This window comes from Gorilla gorilla, chromosome 7 (genome assembly GCF_029281585.2).
Source record: "Gorilla gorilla gorilla isolate KB3781 chromosome 7, NHGRI_mGorGor1-v2.1_pri, whole genome shotgun sequence".
In the NCBI taxonomy this organism is placed as follows: Eukaryota; Metazoa; Chordata; class Mammalia; order Primates; family Hominidae; genus Gorilla; species Gorilla gorilla.
The window spans coordinates 25,049,338-25,067,532 of NC_073231.2; positions in this window are offsets into that span (position 1 = coordinate 25,049,338).

Here is an 18,195-nt window from a genome sequence, read left to right on the forward strand (position 1 = left end):
TTTTGAACTAGGTGGACATAGATCCTGTCCTTTTCCGTCCTGCTGTTTCTTAGTTGTTCAGTCAAGTTTCACAGTGTGCAATCTATCTCTACAGAGTCTAAGGGGAAGAAGGAAGAAAGGGAAAGTTACTATTTGATATTTTGTGATCAGATTTTTTTTTTTTTTTTTTTTTTGAGACAGAGTCTCGCTTTGTCGCCCAGGCTAGAGTGCAGTGGCGCAATCTCGGCTCACTGCAAACTTCGTCTCCAGGGTTCACGCCATTCTCCTGCCTCAGCCTCCCGAGTAGCTAGGACTACAGGCGCCCGCCACCAAGCCCGGCTAATTTTTTGTATTTTTAGTAGAGACGGGGTTTCACCATGTTAGCCAGGATGGTCTCGATCTCCTGACCTTGTGATCCGCCCGCCTCGTCCTCCCAAAGTGCTGGGATTACAGGCTTGAGCCACCGCGCCCGGCCTGTGATCAGAATTTTAAGAAGGGCAGGAAGAAACAAAACTATTGGTGGTCTGGATTAGAGGTCACAAAATATTTTATGTAAAGGTCCAGAGAGCAAATAATTTAGGTTTTGTGGGTCATACAGTCTCTATTGTAGCCACTCGACTCTGACACAGTGTGGAAAGCAGCCATAGATAATATGTAAACAACTGGGTATAGCTGTGTTCTAATAAAACTTTATTTATAAAGACAGGCATGGAGGTAGATTTGGATTGCTGGTTGAAGTTTGCTGATCCTTGGCCTATAAAAATGTATTTCAGAGTGAGGCTGAGACGGTAGAGTCAAGGATTTCTGAATGAACTTGAACTGATCGTTACCCTTTTCATGCTCCAGCTCCTGCTGTTCAGTGGAATAACTAATAGTGGCCTTCTTCACATGAGTTATGTGGAGATCCATTACCAGTGAATGACACCTAAAGTCCTTGACTACCATAACACCAACTATCTAATTCTCTTTCTTCTCAAATTGTTTATTTTTGTTCATCAGAATTTTGACTAAAATGCCAGCTGTGTGTAAACCAGAAATAACACTCTAAGCTCTGCAGCTGACTGAATGGATTCCCCTCTCAGCCAAAGGGATTCCGAAGAAACCTGAAAAAGTAGTTCAGGCCATGACAGGAAACAATGAGGGGATGGGGTGATCAAACATGCTTCATTATAATCTCTTCTCTTTTGGAGTTCAGACACAACTGACCAGCTTTAACGTTAAAACAGACATCCTAAGACTGACTAAACAGACTTTTTGTAGCAGTAAGATACCAACTCAAACCTGACTCTGGTATAACACCACATGACAGACAGCAGGCTCTAAAGGAAATCAAAGTATTTTACCCCAAAATATATTTTTTTGACATATTTTGGAATAGCCTTGCAAAATCACTTCTTGAGGTGGGGAAAACTGCATTCTGTAGAGAATCCCCTTTCCTTTCCAGGTCTTTTCCTGATCCAAGATTGATTTAACTAAGTGTCTGGCACCTTTTAAGATCTAATAAGAGACATGTACCATCTATTCTCTCTCAAGCCTGTTATCTGGAGGCTTCATCTACATAACAAGAGCCTCGGAGTCCACAACCCCCTTTATCTTAACACGAAGCATTTCTTTCTACTGACTTCAACTCTTTAGGCAAAACTTAATTCTCTCAGCTGTTTGCCAATCAGGAAATCTTTGAACCCAACTATGAGCTGAAGCTCTTGCTTTGAGATGTCTCACCTTCGTGGGCCAAAGTAATATATATCTTATATGTGTTGATTTGTGTCTCTGTCTATAATTTCTATCTTCCAAAAATTTATAGAATCAAGCTGTAACCCACCTACCTTAAGGTCTTATTTTCATGACCTCCTGAGGCCGGGTCACAGGTCCTCACATTTGGCTCAGAATACACCTTTTCAAATATTTTTAGAGTTTGGCTTTTTTTGTCAACATATGTATAATATATTTTCCTTAACAGCATACCTAAAGGAGCTATTTTACTTCTGAACATTATACAAATTAACAATTACTTTCAACAGCATAAATACATACATTAGTTTCCCCTGGGTCATATCAGTTGAGATCATAATCATGGGAAATTGGTCACAATGACAATATTCTCTGGTTTATAGTCCTTTCTAGCAAAAGAGCTGGAGAAACAGCTCTACAAATGTTAATTTTTATATTTACAGAGCTCTGGGCTTGTCTGCAAGGTGCCCCTGAGTACCTATTACAATTGTCCAGTTGGCTGCCAGGTTGCCTCTTGTTTTGTTTTCTTACTCACCTCTGATACTACACCTTTTCATATTGGAGCCCTATGTCCGTCTCTCCAAGAAAGCTTGGTTCAAGACCCAGAGGGACAGAATGAGAAGATAATGTGGGTAACACTAAACAGTGCTACTTTTGAAATCTTCCTTCCTCTGAACCTCTAGTCAAGGTTCTTAGATGTGGTAGGTAAACCTTAAGACCTACCCAGTGTCACAGTAGAAGGCAGTTGACACATTCAAAGGGGAGAAGAGAGTTTAATAAAGGGATTGTAATAAAATGTACAGAGGGGCAGGGTTAGGGGACCCATGAGGGATAGTACAGTACCATCAGAACTAGCTCCCAAGCATGGGACTTAAAGAGCAGAGGTAGAGAGTGGTTACCAGGTCCTGGAGCAGGTAGCTCTAAGACAAAGCTGCCAGGCAGGAGCACAGATCTTCTAGAGGGGATGCAACCAATCCACGATGACCCAATAAATGGGGAGTTGCAGGCCTCCCCTTGTTACCACTGTTGAAATTTGGGTGGCTTTCATTGGTAATAAATCTGTATACAGTTTCATTTGGCCTCCTGTTGGCCAAATCTAAACAGAAAGCCAGAGGACAAGAAAGTTGTTGCAGTTCATACATGTCAGCTCTCTGGTGGCCCTAGGGAAGCTAACATTATGTGTATTTATGCTGTTGAAAGTAATTGTTAATTTGTATAATGTTCAGAAGTGAAATAGCTCCTTTAGGGAATATGTACTGATAAGGAAAATGCATTCTACGTAACTGGCATTTTAGACAAAATTTTGATCAACCAGAATAAACAATTTGAGAAGAAAGAAAATTAGACAGTCAGTGTTGTGGTAGTCAAGGAATCGAGGTGCCTTTCATTGGTAACAAATTCCCACATTGCTTCATTTGGCCTCCTGTTTACCAAATCCAACAAGAAACCGAGACGAGAGAGAAAGTTGTTGCACTTCATATCATTCAGTTTTCCAGAGAACAGCGCTGGGTGGATAGGGGCAGAGAGCAGATCTCGAGAAGTAATAGAAGTCCAGCCTACCCTCTGTCTAGGTTTCCCAAAGGGTGAGCTCTTCTCTTGTCTTTTACACTCTCTGGAAAGCTAAGCAGTGTCCTTCGTTTACAGCCTTCAGCTCCTTTATTCACCATTCCACAAAGAGGTTCATCAGAAACGTATCTCAGCATAGTGTTAGCAGCAAGAATTCCAAAGGCTACACATGTATAAATCCTGGCCCTACCCTGGTCACCCTAGCCGGGTGCTTGGGCAAGTTATTTAAAGTTTCTGTGCTTCAATTTTCTCATTTGCAATGTGAGGATAATAATTGGATCTGCCTCATGAGGTCGCTGATGATAGGTAAAGCCCTTGAAAGACTGCCTGTCACATAGCAGGCATTTATACACAGGTTAGCTCTCTTTTTATATCATACCTAGGCTAATGTAATAGATTGCTGTTTAGATACTCACATCATGGTAGAAAGACATTACAGTTTGGTTCTGGGATTCTTGCTATATGAACCACACACTTTAATTGATACTTAGACATAAGTACAGTGGTACTCTGGTTTTATTTCTAATTCTTCTCACTTAAGATTTTCTGGAATTTTGTTTGAATCCTTTCCTTTTGCTTCATTTCTCAGACTTAGATCATGTCAATACATATTTAGCCTTGGATTGGGGCTGTTTAATTGCAGAAATTCAGTATTTATGTTTTCTGTGGCACATGGGCCAAACTCAGCAATGCCCGTGATGCTAAATATATACATTTTCATAGCTCTATATATTTCCTTCTTTTTTGAGACAGAATCTCACTCTGCCATCCAGGCTGGAGTGCATTAGCACAATCTAGCTCTCTGAAGCCTCTACCTCCTGGGCTCAGGCGATCCTCCCACCTCAGCCTTCTAAGTAGCTGGGACCATAAGCATGTGCCACCATGCTTGGCTAATATTTTTAAATTATTTTTGTAGAGATGGGGTCTCTCTACGTTACTTAAAGGTGTGAATACCAGGAGGTGGGGATCACTTGAGTCCATTTTAGAGGCTGTCCACTAGAAGTAGTATAAATTTTCATATGGATTTCCATGTTTTTTGCTGGAAGAGAACCCCTTCCAGGTTGAGTTCTACTGGAAAGAGTCCTCTGATTATTGAAAGGTAATTTCTCCATGGCTACCTCTATTTTATAGTGAACAATGTCTGGCTAAATGCAGTCACCTGGGGTTCTGTTGCTTAATCTTTTTATGGTCTCTTATATGTGGGCCACAAATATAGTTTGTAAGCTATAAGTTTATAGCTTACAATGTTGGTTTTGTCAGTATTGGAAAGTTCAACAGCTCCTACAACTTAATTATCACTTCTGTAAACAACTCTGAAAGTCTTCCACAGTTTCCAAGCTCACTCTCACCTCAGGCCATAAGTTTGAAAGGTTTAGTCAGAATCTGGAAGTGCTAAGTCCAGAATCACCTCTTCAACACCCTGTCCTTGTTAACCTCACTACCTCCATCAGTGGCATTACCATTTTCTGATTCACTCCACGTGAAGATTCTGAAGTGACCATCAAACTGGTCTTTTCTCCCACTACCCCTGACTGGTCGTCAAGTTATATTGATTTTGGGACCTGGGTAGTATAGTAGAAACCATCTGAGCTTTAGAAACTGGCAGGATTGGGTTAAAATCCTGGATCCAACAATTATTACTTATTACCATTTAAGTGTTTGTGTAGGGGGTTGGGGAGCAGTGTGGGGAAATGTAATGGAGGAACAAACTGGAAAACTTTGAATACCATCTAAGTTATAAAATATTATGTAGTAGAGGACCAGGAGCTGTGGCTCACGCCTGTAATCCCAGCACTTTGGGAGGCCGAGATGGGTGGATCACCTGACGTCAGGAGTTCGAGACCCACTTGGCCAACATGATGAAACCCCATCTCTACTAAAAATGAAAAAAATAGCTGGGTGTGGTGGCAGGTGCGTCTAATCCCAGCTACTCTGGAGGGCTGAGGCAGGAGAATTGCTTGAACCCAGGAGGTGGAGGTTGCAGTGAGCCGAGATCGCGCCATTGCACTTCAGCCTGGGCAACAAGAGCAAAACTCTGTCTCAAAAAAAAAAAAAAAAAAAAAATATATATATATATATATATAGTAGTGAAGAATCACCAAAATATTTTTATGAAAAAAGTATGAATCTAGAAAGCTAAAGTTGGCACAGTTTTCTTTTGTCTCCCTTTCTCCCTGTCCTCCTCTCTTCCTTCCCCTTTTTCCTTCTATCTTTCCTTTCTTCCCTCCATCCTTTCTTCCTTTCTTCATGTTTGTGAAATGGAAAGAGTGAAGGAAGATTTCCGGGATTACACTCCTCCAAAGAATCCCTTCATTCCTTAGGGTCACTGGAGTACCGTGTGTTCCTCTGCTGAGCACTCAAGCTACTTTTGGGATGCTTGTGGACAGACTCACCCTATCTCACCCATAAACTTGGGCCCCGTAAAGGAAGTAAGGAGCTCTGTTATTAAGTGTTGAATTTCCCATGGTACTTATCACAAGGCATTTTGTGTGGTAGATGTTCCATAAATTACTGTTAGATTAGTTAATTAAGGAAAGAAAAAAATAGGAGGGCAAAATCCAGAGGCACATTGAGTTCTTGAAGGTCAGTATGGTGGGCAGCCTCTAAGGGGACTCCCAGTGGTCCTGCCTCCAGATATTCACGTCCTTGCACAAGCCCCTCCCTCTGAGTGTGGGCAGGAGCTGGTGACTGGCTTCTAACAAATAGACGATGGGAAAAGTGATGGGGTATCACTTCTGAGGTTGGGTGACAAAGTGAATGTGGGTTCTTTCTTGGGCACCCTCTCTTTTTCTCTTTCTTATTGCTCAGCTTAGGAAAAGTCAGCTACCCTCTTGTGAGGCAGCCCAGAGAGAAGACCCTAGAATGAGGTACCAGGATTGGCCACATGCCCACCTCCGCATGAGTGAACTTAGAAGTAGGTGCCCTGAACTCAACCTTCCATGAATCTGCAGCCTCCAAGAGCTTGACTTCAACCTCAGCCTCCTAAGTATTGAGCCAGAGACACCCAACAAAATTACCATGTTTCCCTAACACATAGCAACAATGAGATAATACATATTTGTTGTTTTAAGATGCTAAATGCTGGAGTAATTTGTCACACAGAAATAGTGAATAGAGTCAGCAAAAAGAACCAACCCACTCTCACTACCATTTGTCCTTGTCTTCATTGCTAATTCTCATACTGTCAGCTTCTACATGTACCAAGCATTTTACTGGCTCTTTGGGAGTGAGGGCTGTGGGTGGTGGGGTAGAGAGAACAGAGGACTTTGTGATTCAACCAGGCAGCTTCCCAGTGATTCATGAAGGCAGTGGGTGGGAGAAAAAGCGTTGGTTTTAGCCCTTGATACCAAATTAATAGTAGCTCCCTCAGACCACAAATTCCTCTTAGCCCCATCACCAAGACAAGGAAATAGTTGCAGTTCTTATGGGTGTCACTGAAGAGTGCACTTTGTAACGCCTGTCCTCTCCAGGGCTGTCTTCAAGGAACATCACGTAATTGCACTTGAAAGCAAGTACTGTAGGTGAAAAGCTTGGTGAGAATTGCTTAATGCCACCACTTCCCTTGCAAAACAGCCTGCTCCTGACTGTTTTCTGCTTGCACGAATGTTCCTCTGCAGCCCATGTCTGTATTCCTAGTGATAGGAACCATGTCTATGGCATTCTTGGGCATGAATGCCATAAGCGATTAAGTGCAATTTTGATGTAGGGAAGCAGACCTTGGTGTAAGCAGAGAGAGCAGACTGAGAAAGCTGGCATGTGGAATGCTCACATCCACATCTTTCCTAGCTATTTAGTAGAAGCTGGCCTGCCAGGTGACCGAATTCCAGTAGTGGTGGATGTACATGCCAACTGTAAGCTCCCTGCTGGGGCCGTCACTCCCATGGGAAACAGCTCACTGTATTAGCTAATGAGAGAGCCAATAGGAAATAAATACCCAATAGGCAGATTTCCTCTGGGCCCTGACCTTTCCTGCAGAAGCTGCTGCAGACCAGTGGGCTGGGAGGAGGGGAGGAGGGAAGGAGATAGTGGCTGAAAATGCCTAATAAACGGGCCTGGCGTCTGCAAAGAGTACCCTGTGATGCCATGCCTTTCTAACTTGGCAAACAGAATTTGATGCTGTTTGAATTTGCAAACTAATGATAAGAAATAATTGCTAAATAGCTCAATAACTGACAGGAAATTACCCTTGTTTCTCCATAACAATGCGACAAGACAATTCAATTAGGGCTACTGTAAATTAAAAAAAAAAAAAAGTTTGTTTATAGGATTCACTTCCAACAATGACAATAGATGAGAAAGATAGGAAGACTGGGGAGAGGAGGACCTAGAAGGGTTTCAAACCCTCCCTGGATGCAGATGTCTGTTGACGCAGGAGGGGCAGGTACCTTGAAAGCTGTTGGATGGAATTCTCCTTTCAGGCTGTCGAGCTGGGAGCGTCCCTCAGGATAATGTCCCATTGGACTGCTTGATGATAACAAGCGGAAGTCAGCTGGAAACCAAAGAGAGGAGGCATCCGATTTCACCCTGCCCCACCTGCACCCAGTTGCTCTAGATGGGTGGCCCAGGGTTGCCGGGAAGAGTCCACTGGCCCTGGGACACCAACAGTTAACTTGAGCTGAATGGCATTCCCTTTCAGCATTTGCCCAGACCCTTCTTATTAGTGCGTTGTTTCCAGATGCGAGTGTCCAGCTCCCCAGAACCATGTCTCAATCCTGGGTTTCATTTCTCAGGGACCTAGAATTAACCAAGAAAGGTGTACAGTTTTTGCTTTTTCTAGAGATGTTTGCCATCTGAAAAACAATTCTTCCAAACCAAAAATTATTTTAAACTCCAGGGAATGGAGCTCTTATGATAGAATTATTCATAGTGGTGGGGACATAATTTTGTGCAAGAGGCTCTGCAAGACCCCTTAAAGGCTCATCCTCACTCTTCAGCTACTCTGCCCCACTGCAATGAAGAAGAGCAGTGAAACCAGGACTGGAGGAGACGAGAGAATTCTAGAGCTCACTGCAAAAGCCGTGGGTCTGAATCTCCTCAATATCTCTGAGTCTGACTCTCCCTCCTGGTACATACCCAATTCAACAACAACGACGACAAAGTACCCTTCTAAGTTAGGCAATTCTCTTTGGGCAAAATTATCTGCAGAAATCAGAATTTATTCTTCAATCTCTCCTGACGAATTTCTCCAGTATTTAAAAGGCAGGAGAAAAATGGATAGGCAGTACAGTTTCGTTAAGGAGATTAGCTTTTTAAGGCAAATATCTGCTCAGAATCACCCTCTGGTCCCTTAGTGCTGTGGATGTCAGATGCCAGGGGCCCTCCTCAGCCCCATGGTTCAGGGGTATCCCCCCTACCAGTAAGACCCAGAGGTTCCAAGGAAATGAGAGGCAGGCAAGAATCTGTGCAAATGTTGTCGTATTTAATATGGTCAGGTTCCCTGGGTGATCCAGTGCACAATTTTCTTCCCCTTATAAATAAACCCAGCTGAGCCTGCGTTTGCAGCTCATCATCACTTACAGAAGCCAATGAGCATAGCAATTTATTGTTTCTTATTGCAGGAGTTTTCAGAGCAGAAAGTTAAACTTTTATCTGCACATTCAAGTGAGGTTCCATCCATTCTCCCTTCCCACCTCACTCCACTCCCTCCCTGCCTTGTCCCCTCCTCCCCACACCAGAAAGGCAAAATCTGTAGACGAGAGGGCTCCGTTTTTCTGCCTGGGAGCCCAATTACAGTTGGCTGTTGTGAAATTAACGTTCACAGCCATGAAATTATGCTATAGACGCTTTATAGAAATCACTCAATCAAACAGAGTGAAACCTTTTTTATATGGTAATCATTTCCCACCATCAAATTTCATAGGAAAGAACAGTTTGATTGAACCACCTAGTTAAACTGTGTATGAAATTAGTCATTCTCAGCATAAACAGTGTTCTGCTGCCTTCCCAGACAAAAGCTAACAGAATCAAGGTAGTAATTGGTTAGGAAACGACAGGTCCTAATTCTGCCTGAATGGTATTCCTGCTCTTTTTATCATTTAACTGGAAATCCTGAAGTCATGTGCTTCATTTTCTTCCAGAGCGGCCCAACCAAGTGGGCAAAAACCTAGTTGTTGAACCCTTTTCCTATTAACTAGCAATGTGACCTGTGACCATGGGCAAGTCACCAGACCTCTTCAAACCTATGAAATCAGGAATCAGACTTGGTCTCACTTCGGTCTAAAGTAATGTTAGTTGATGGACTCTGCTTCTAATTCTGCTCCATGAAAAGGTTTGCAGTACAGGAGCACTTGAATGAGCCTGTTCTCTCAGACCAAACATAAAGAATAGGGTGGGAGAAAAAAATAAAGATATGATGATGAAATCAGCTCCTTCCTAATAAGCCAGTATCGTGGGTTAGTCAGTGGAAAAAATTAAGGTCTCAAAAATGAGTGATCTCTAATTTTGTATTAAAGAAACACTGAACCATTTCATATGCGTGGTATCTGCAGCCCTTTCCATTTCAAATAGCTGTTTTGATATTTACTAATTTATAATCATAAGGGTCTCCTTTCTCTCTCCTGCTGAATTTCAGTGGTTTCTCTCTGTCTCACCTGAATGTTACAAACCCTCGCCTACCCTGCTGACCACAAGGCATTTCCTGGAGAGGGTCTTAGGTTGTACCAAATCATGCATAAAAGCCTGTAATTTTGGTGTGTTAAGGATTTAGGTGTAATAGCTTCTGGCTGTGAGCTCTCTTTATTTTCCTTTCAGTAGTGCTGTCAGTTAGTTTATGAAAAACTCTTATAAATTCTGATCATGTGATCTTTGTGGGATATTCCACGTGCTTTGGTAGTGCCAGGCTTTTTATTTCTATATTGTTTAATAGTTTATAAATCATTTCCATGTGGATTATCTCATCATATATTCAAAACTATCCCATGAGGTAGATACTATGTATCACCCCCAATATACAGGTAAGAAAGTAAAGGCCCAAGGAGCTGAAATGGCTTTGTTGAGTCCCTCAGCTAGACAATGGCAGTGCCAGCATGAGGACGCAGGAAAGGGTAGATGCAAAGTGAGGCCTGTGGTATGCTTGCCACAAAGCTTAAAATAGCAAAAATCATAATAACAATAAAAAGCAGGACATAGATCAACTGAGGCTGCTCTGTGCTCATCTCAGATGGCTTTACCTACAGGCCTAGGAGCTCAGCTGGACCTTTCTGTCTCTATGGTCTGTCTCGGCCCATGGATCTCTTGTCCTTCAGATATCCTCTCATCCTTCTTCAGCGCATGGTGGCCTCAGGTTACAGGAAGGTAGAGTCTGTAAGGCCCCATGATGCCTTGGCTCTGGGGCTTCTGTAACATCACCTCCACCACATTCTATGGGTCAAAGTCACAAGGACAACTTAGATTCAAGCAGTGGGAAAATAGACATTACTTCTTGATAGTAGGAGCTGCAGAAGACGGTGGCCATGGTTTTCAGTCTACCACAAATGGTTACGAAGTGATAGAATTTGGACACATTTAATATATATGCACTGTACCTCCAGAGGCCAGGGTCTTTTGAGTAGATAGATGAGCCTTCATAGGACAGGAACAAGTTCACTGGGTATGTGCTAAAATGCAAGGTAGGGCTATTGAAACATTCCAGGTTAGTGGAAGGAGCTCTGGATTAGGATATCAGAGACTTGGGTTCTTGCTCTATGTTTATTATAAACCAGCTGAATCAGCCTGGGAAGTTGAGTGTTAGCCTAATTTTCTGTAATGACAGCGTAATGCTCCTCCCAATCTTTTCCCAGGATAGTTGGTATGTCCAAGTGAAATACTAAATGGGCAGTCTATAGAGGGCATAAAACTCCTTATCAAGATCTACAAATGGCAGGGTGCTGGGAGGGAAGAATGGGACAGGGCCTGGTGAGGAAACCAAGGCAGGAGTAATTAAGAATCACACTCAGTGACTTGTTTACTGGATTTTCTATGAAGTTCTCACCCTTCCTATATATGTACCCAGCTAGATTTTTCTATCCTGTTCATTTCTTTAGACTCACAAATTGCATGGTACTTCCTTAAATACTGCTCAGGATTGGCTAGAATGTTCTCCAGGTGTTGATATCAGGCAGGTTTTGGTTGGCTTTGTTCACTCCCCTCTGATTAGCTGGCTGTCTTGCATCGATTTTCCCCTCTTGTGAATAACAGTTTCTGTCTCATGGAGGTGTAGATACATGTCAGATGAAGGCTATGACACCATTAGCAGCGGCTGGCACAGAATGGGTGTTCAAGGACTCCCTTTCCTTGATTAAACTGTAAGCTTCCTGAGGGATTTGGATCTCCTGAGCCACAGACACAGCAAGAGACCCATTGCTGCACCCAGTGCTTTGTTCGCCACTGTACATAGCCAAGTGCTGACACGACATTGACACCTAACAAATATTTGTGGAAAGAACAAGATCCAGAGCTCCAATCTCCTGTCCTGTGCCCTCTCTCACACCTGGCACCAAATCTCTTTCCCCTGGGTATCTCTTTCTCTAGTGCCTGAGACACAAGTGCAGTGTCTAGTAGTTTTCTTCATGTTGTAGGAAGTAGTGCTTTGTTCCCCAGCAAAACTGCCTTGTGAGCTCTCCAGGTGTCAAAAGCAGGAGAGAGCACACCAGCTGGGTGGCCGGGACCTCCCTATTCCTCTCTCTGCTCCTAAGCAACCACTCAATCTTGGGCACATCATCTTACTCCTGTGCTTGGTTTTCTAACTGATATGATCAGGAACCATACCCCATAAGCTCTTTTCAGATTTCCCATCCTTGAATCCACAAAAAACCACACATTGTCATTTTTAAAGGGTATATGTGGGGAAGGGCATGGGGAGGATGGCAGGGGCAGGGTGTGCAGGGGTCGTCCCAGAACAGCTGCCATCACTGCCTGAGCCCAGAAGCCGGAAGTTTTCTCCAAAGTTTGACATTCTCTTGGCAGCTCCAACCTGCTGTCCTGAGACCCCCAGCCACCCAGCTTCCAGCAGGGAGGTTGCATTCGAACCCTTCCAATTCTCCTACTTGATCAAATAGCCCAGGGCCCTGGAGCCTTTTTCTCCTGTTTGAAAAAGCATCCCCAAATCTGCTCCCATACCCTCTTTGAAAAAACATTCACAAGTCTGACACTGCCCTCCCCAGTTTGGTCCCAGTTTCCCAGAACTGTCACAGTGGCTGCTGACAGTCCAAGAGGGAGCAGTGGTGGGATGGTCATCCCTGCTCATGGGCCTCTTTTGGGGAATTAACATTCAGGGCCTTTGGTCACTTCTAGCTGCTGAGGTGAGGACATGGCAGGTCTGAGGGAAGAATGGAGGTGGGGCGGGAGTAGCAGTCGAGAGTCAAGGGGGCCAGAGAATAAAGAGAAAGAAAGATACAAGCACTGAAAAGCATTTCTTTTAGAGCAGCAGTGACCACTGTCTCTTGTCTTCCCCAGAGAATCATGGTTTTCCAGAGTCACGTAGCCTCTTTGTTTCTGCAAAGCCCCTGCCTGCTCCAACCACAACAGAGGGAAGGAAGCTTTCAGCTCATAGGACAGTGAAGTGTGGGATGATGTGGGGCTGCAGCAGAGGCAGGGTCAACTCTGGTCACTGGGAGGGTGATTGGGAGGCCGGTGGGAAGGATATGCTCCTGTCCAGATGCATCTTCCCTGCACAGAGGAGCCGCACCTGCTGCTAGTGCTCATGGGTTATCATGCCCTTGATGCCTACAGATGCTGCTTCTAATGGGAGACAGATGGGGTGACTGGAAGCCTGCAAAGAAAGATGCTTATTTATTGGTGCCCTGATGATACAGCATTGAGCATGAGATAGCTAATAAGAAATTTCCTTATGGCCTTCCCAATTGGGAGGACTAGAGAATTGGCCTTCCTGTTTGGTGGAAACTACAGTGAGAGTATTCTGCAAATGGTGAATGAGCGCCATATTTCTTTTAAGCCCCCTTGTGATTAGAATTAAGCCAGATGCATAGGAGTTCCTAATAAAATTCTTGAGGGACAAGAGGGACGAGGATGTCTGTAGGGTTTGCCTCAAAAGTGCTGCCAGCCTCGCTCTCCTTAGCATGAGGACCCAACTCTTTCTTAAAAGTGTCTGTTTCAGGCCAGGCACGGTGGCTCACACCTGTAATTCCAGCACTTTGGGAGGCCAAGGCAGGCTGATCACTTGAGGTCAGGGCTTTGAGACCAGCCTGGAAAACATGGCGAAAATCTGTCTCTACTAAAAATACAAAAATTAGCCGAGTGTGGTGGCATGCACCAGTAATTCCACCTACTTGGGAGGCTGAGGCAGGAGAATCTCTTGGACCCGAGAGGCGGAGGTTGCAGTGACTGGAGATCTCAGAACTGCACTCCAGCCTGGCTAACGGAGTGACACTCTGTCTCAAAACACAAAAACAGAAACAAGAAATTCTATGTCTTCATTCTGGATGTTCTCAAATGGAATTCCTACTTCTCTTCACCTTGGAGGGAGCCTCTGTAATATGACTGAGACCTTGGAATTGACTCAGTGGTAATTGCCCCTGCCTTTTTGACTGTCTTAGCTATTCAAACTCAGCCACTTCCATCTTCAGCAAGAGCACCCAGTGACCCGTCCCACCCACATTAACTTTGGCCTTACAGCACCCAAAATCTATGCAAAAGGATTTTCATGAGATTGCCCTTCTAGGTCTACTGCTAGAAGGAACTCTTGTGAATGTGCCACAGGAGGCATGGACAAGAATAGTCATAACAGCACCATTCACAAAAGAAACACTTGGAGACAACCAAATGCTCATCTGTGGGACAATAGGTAAATAAAACACCGGATGTACATTCAGTGAAATATTCTATAGCTGTGACACATAACAATATGAATGCATCTCAGTAATCTAGTGTTAACCAAAAATAAATCCCAAACAATTAAACCTAGCACAACATCCTTATAAAGCTATCAACAAGTAATTACTGTTTAGGAAAATATAGAGATAAAATAAAACCCTACAAAAAGAAAGCCAAAAGAGAAAAAATGATTCAGAATGATGGTCACTTCTAGTGTAGAATGGGAATGGGGGTGCCATGTAGCTGCAGCTAAGTTATTGTTTGTTTTGGGTAGAGGATTTGTAAGTGCTTGTCACACTATGAAACAGAACTAGCTAACTAAATAAAAACATGTAGTGGGAACAATAGAGTAAAGGTTGCTGCCTACACATTAGAAGGGGAACATACACAAACGGTTCCAGCTGGTGGCCAGAGAGAAGAATTCAGAGGCATGTTTCTCACCTAGCAAACTGGGTGCTCTCTTTCTCTCACTCTCTCTCTGCTTGTCTCCCTGACTCTTCATTCTTGCCTTTCATGACCCAGAAATGGACCCTCTTAGCTCATTATGCCCTCCCCAGGTCTGTAAGTAATAATAAATTATTGAACTTATTTCCTACTGTGGTGGTACATTGAATTTGCACCTTCAATCTAGGCAAGGGTTAACTGGGACACTAGGGAGAAAACATAGTCAGGCTCCCAGTACCAGAGCGATGGTCCAGCAGGCATAAACTGGACACGAGTCACCCAAGAACTACAAGGGAGTCTGCCAGTATGAAGAAGTTTCCTGTGCGAGGGACCTCCTGGTCACAAGTTGGACTAGGAAGCATTAGGGCATCTGTTAGGTAAAAGAAGTAGCCTATGAAATGTACACTGTAAACATTACGCCAAGCTTCCCATCATTTTCTGTTGGGCTAGGGTTCCTAGCCACTCTAATATTGGAATCCTAATTTAGAAAGCAAACTGGCCAGGCGCGGTGGCTCATGCTTGTAATCCCAGCACTTTGGGAGGCCGAGGTGGGCGGATCAAAAGGTCAGGAGATCGAGACCATCCTGGCTAACATGGTGAAACCCCGTCTCTACTAAAAATACAACAACAACAACAAAAATTAGCCAGGCGTGGTGGCACATGCCTGTGGTCCCAGCTACTCGGGTGGCTGAGGCGGGAGAATGGCATGAACCCGGGAGGCGGAGTTTGCAGTGAGCCAAGATCGCGCCACTGCACTCCAGCCTGGGCGACAGAGCAAGACTCCATCTCAGAGAAAAAAAAAAAAGAAACCACACATAGGCCAAAAATGAGAGTGTTCCACGAACTAAGATTATGATTAATTCGGTTCTGTGCAACTGGGGAAAATCTCTCTGGAGAGGAGTCTTAAGACATTGCCAAGAAAATAGTAGAGCTGGCTGGGTGGTAGATAACTTCCTTTCCACTCCCAAGCCAATAGCAGAATGAGGTCATAGCCCAACACTTACTTTTAATCTCGTGCAAGAGTTGAAATCATTGCTTCCTGTCTTACTTTCCTATTGCTGTTGTAACAAATTATCACAAAGTTGGTAGTTTAAAGCTACACAAGTTCATGACTATACAATTATCCTAATGTGAGGCTTAAAATAATACGAGTTGATTACCATACAATAAGTCAAAATTTTGACTTGGGTTTCACTGGGATAACATTGATACATTTGAAGGGCTACATTCTTTCCTGAGGCTCTAGCGGAGAATCTTTTTCTTTGTGATTCCCCACTTCTAGAGACTGCCCACCTGACTTGGCTCATGGCCCCTTCCGTCTGGCATCAAAGCCAGCAACGGCAGCTCCAGTCTTTTCTCATTGCATCATTCTGACCTTCTGCTTCCCCTCCCACTTATAAGGACCCCTGTGATTACATTAGGCCACTGGTAATCCAGGATAATCTCCCCAGCTCAAGACTCTTAATTCCACCTGCAAAGTCTCTTTTGCCATGCAAGGTAATACATTCGTAGCTTCCGGGAATCAGACACAGCCACCTTGGGGGAACCATTATTCTGCCTATCACTTTCCAATGAGGACACATCCAATCAGCTCCTTTAAACTAACTGTTCCTCTCTCCTCCCTCTCGCTCCAGTTGTTTTGCAACCAGCTGTGTCGAGGGCACAGTGTTGTAGGGAAAGAAACAGGGACTAATAGCCTGGGAAAGCAGGAGCAGGATACATTAAGGGCTTGACTCCATTTCAGAAATCACCAGCCCCTGAGTGAAGTCAGGCTGGATCAGTCTCTAATTCATTTCATCTAGCACGATATTGGAAGTCTGGGCCATAGCAGCTGGGTGCAGCGAGGCATTCAGTCCTGCTTTGGAGGCAGGAAGCCCTGACAATGTAGATTTAAGAGGAGAGTCAAGAAATTCAAACTCTTTTACAGAGATGTAATATTGGAGCCTGGAAAGCCAGATATCAAGCCTAGATCAATGTGCAGAATCAATAGCCTCCGGCCAGCAACTGGCAGGGATTCCTCTTTTTCCATCATCCTCTGCTTAGTAAGATTCTTAGAGTCCATATGAGGACAGTGCAACTTAGAGACCTAGAGAGAAGTATGGAAAATACATGGAGGCTGGCAGAGTTCCCAAACTATACAGAAACTATAAAAAGGCTCTTAAAAACCTCCTGAGATTTTTTAGTATGAAGGGACCAAAAAAAGAAATCGCTAGTAAGTAACATACTCATTGTCTCCAAGTCAAGCTTTATCACACAGAGCACGTGGACAAGTCATTTCCTCTGTCTGAACCTCAGTTTCTCCTCTAAATAATGGGGGGCTTATATAGAGCTCTGTGTCTGTGTTTGACTATTGCCATTTTCTCGGCATAAAGTGTGTTTAGCCTGTTCTCCGTGGCTGCCTTCAGGTTGATGCCAGACATCGCCTTTTCCTACAGCACCAGCCTCACTTCTGCTGACACCCAATGCCTGTGCAGAGCTTTTCAGGGTGTGCCATTAGGGCCACGCAACACAGTGACAGGCAGGAGCTGGCTCAGAGAGTTAGCTGAATGTGCTCTTGACTCCACGTTCACATTGGTAGCTAGACAATGGCAATGGTGGCCTATGTACACCATAGAAATGGGCAAACACTGCAAAGCGGGGATTTCCCTACCATCACCTGAGCCCATTTAGCAGAACCCACTCACTGGATAGCCCTTCTGTTTCTGCTGGTACCACTCCTGGAAGCAGGAAAGCAGCATCAAGAATACAAGCCATAGAGTCCATCACCCAGTGTTCAAATCCTGATTTGCCATTTTCTACCTGGACTACATTAGACCTTATGTAACAGAGCTTTATATGAGATAAGGTTGCTATGAGGATCAAATGTATGTAAACACTCAGCCCGATACCAGGTGCATCGCAACCTCTCAGTAAGTGTGCTCCTTCTGTTCTGTTAGGATTAGTGAGATTATTGAGGAGTTTTACCAACACTGCTGTGAAAGAAAATACCTCTCTTCCATTTGTATTTTGCATGTCAGATGGGGGATCAATGAAGAACTCCTGTGTGCCAGTAATTTACAGAGTTTGAAGGGAAACCCTGATTTCAATAATCTGGATTTCTTCCTTCCCCAGCCATCAGGATTCAGAGAACAGACTATGGTGGGCTGGGTTGGGAGGTAGATGTAAAGGGAAGTATCGTGTGGTTCTCAGAGTCATTCCTATTCAACAACCTCTAAGGCTTTCTTACTAGACTAAGCTTATTTGTCCCTTTGTCTCTTCCCTTAGGATCACTTTTTTCCCTAAAGCCTCCTCAATCCTATAAGAAAAGAGACATCTGAGTGGGCAACCCTACCAAGATTTATACAGGCAGCTCCCAGAATGTGCTGGAGATCCTGACACCAACACTGGTATTTTGAGCCCATAAATAAATAAAACAATCTCTGTTCTCAAGAGGCATATGTGCCCAGGGTTACTCCATCCTTACTGAGAGTTATGCAAGAGAAATTCAGGTTAAATTGTATCTTAATGGACTGAAGTTCTACATAAAGAGGCATCTTCTCAAAATGAAAGCCATACGATAGGAATTCTAGAGGGAAACAGGGTCCTTTCAAAAGTAACTTTACAGTCAGAAAAATAATTCTTGTTTTGCAGAATAGTGATGTTGGAGAATGGCAAATATATGGCATG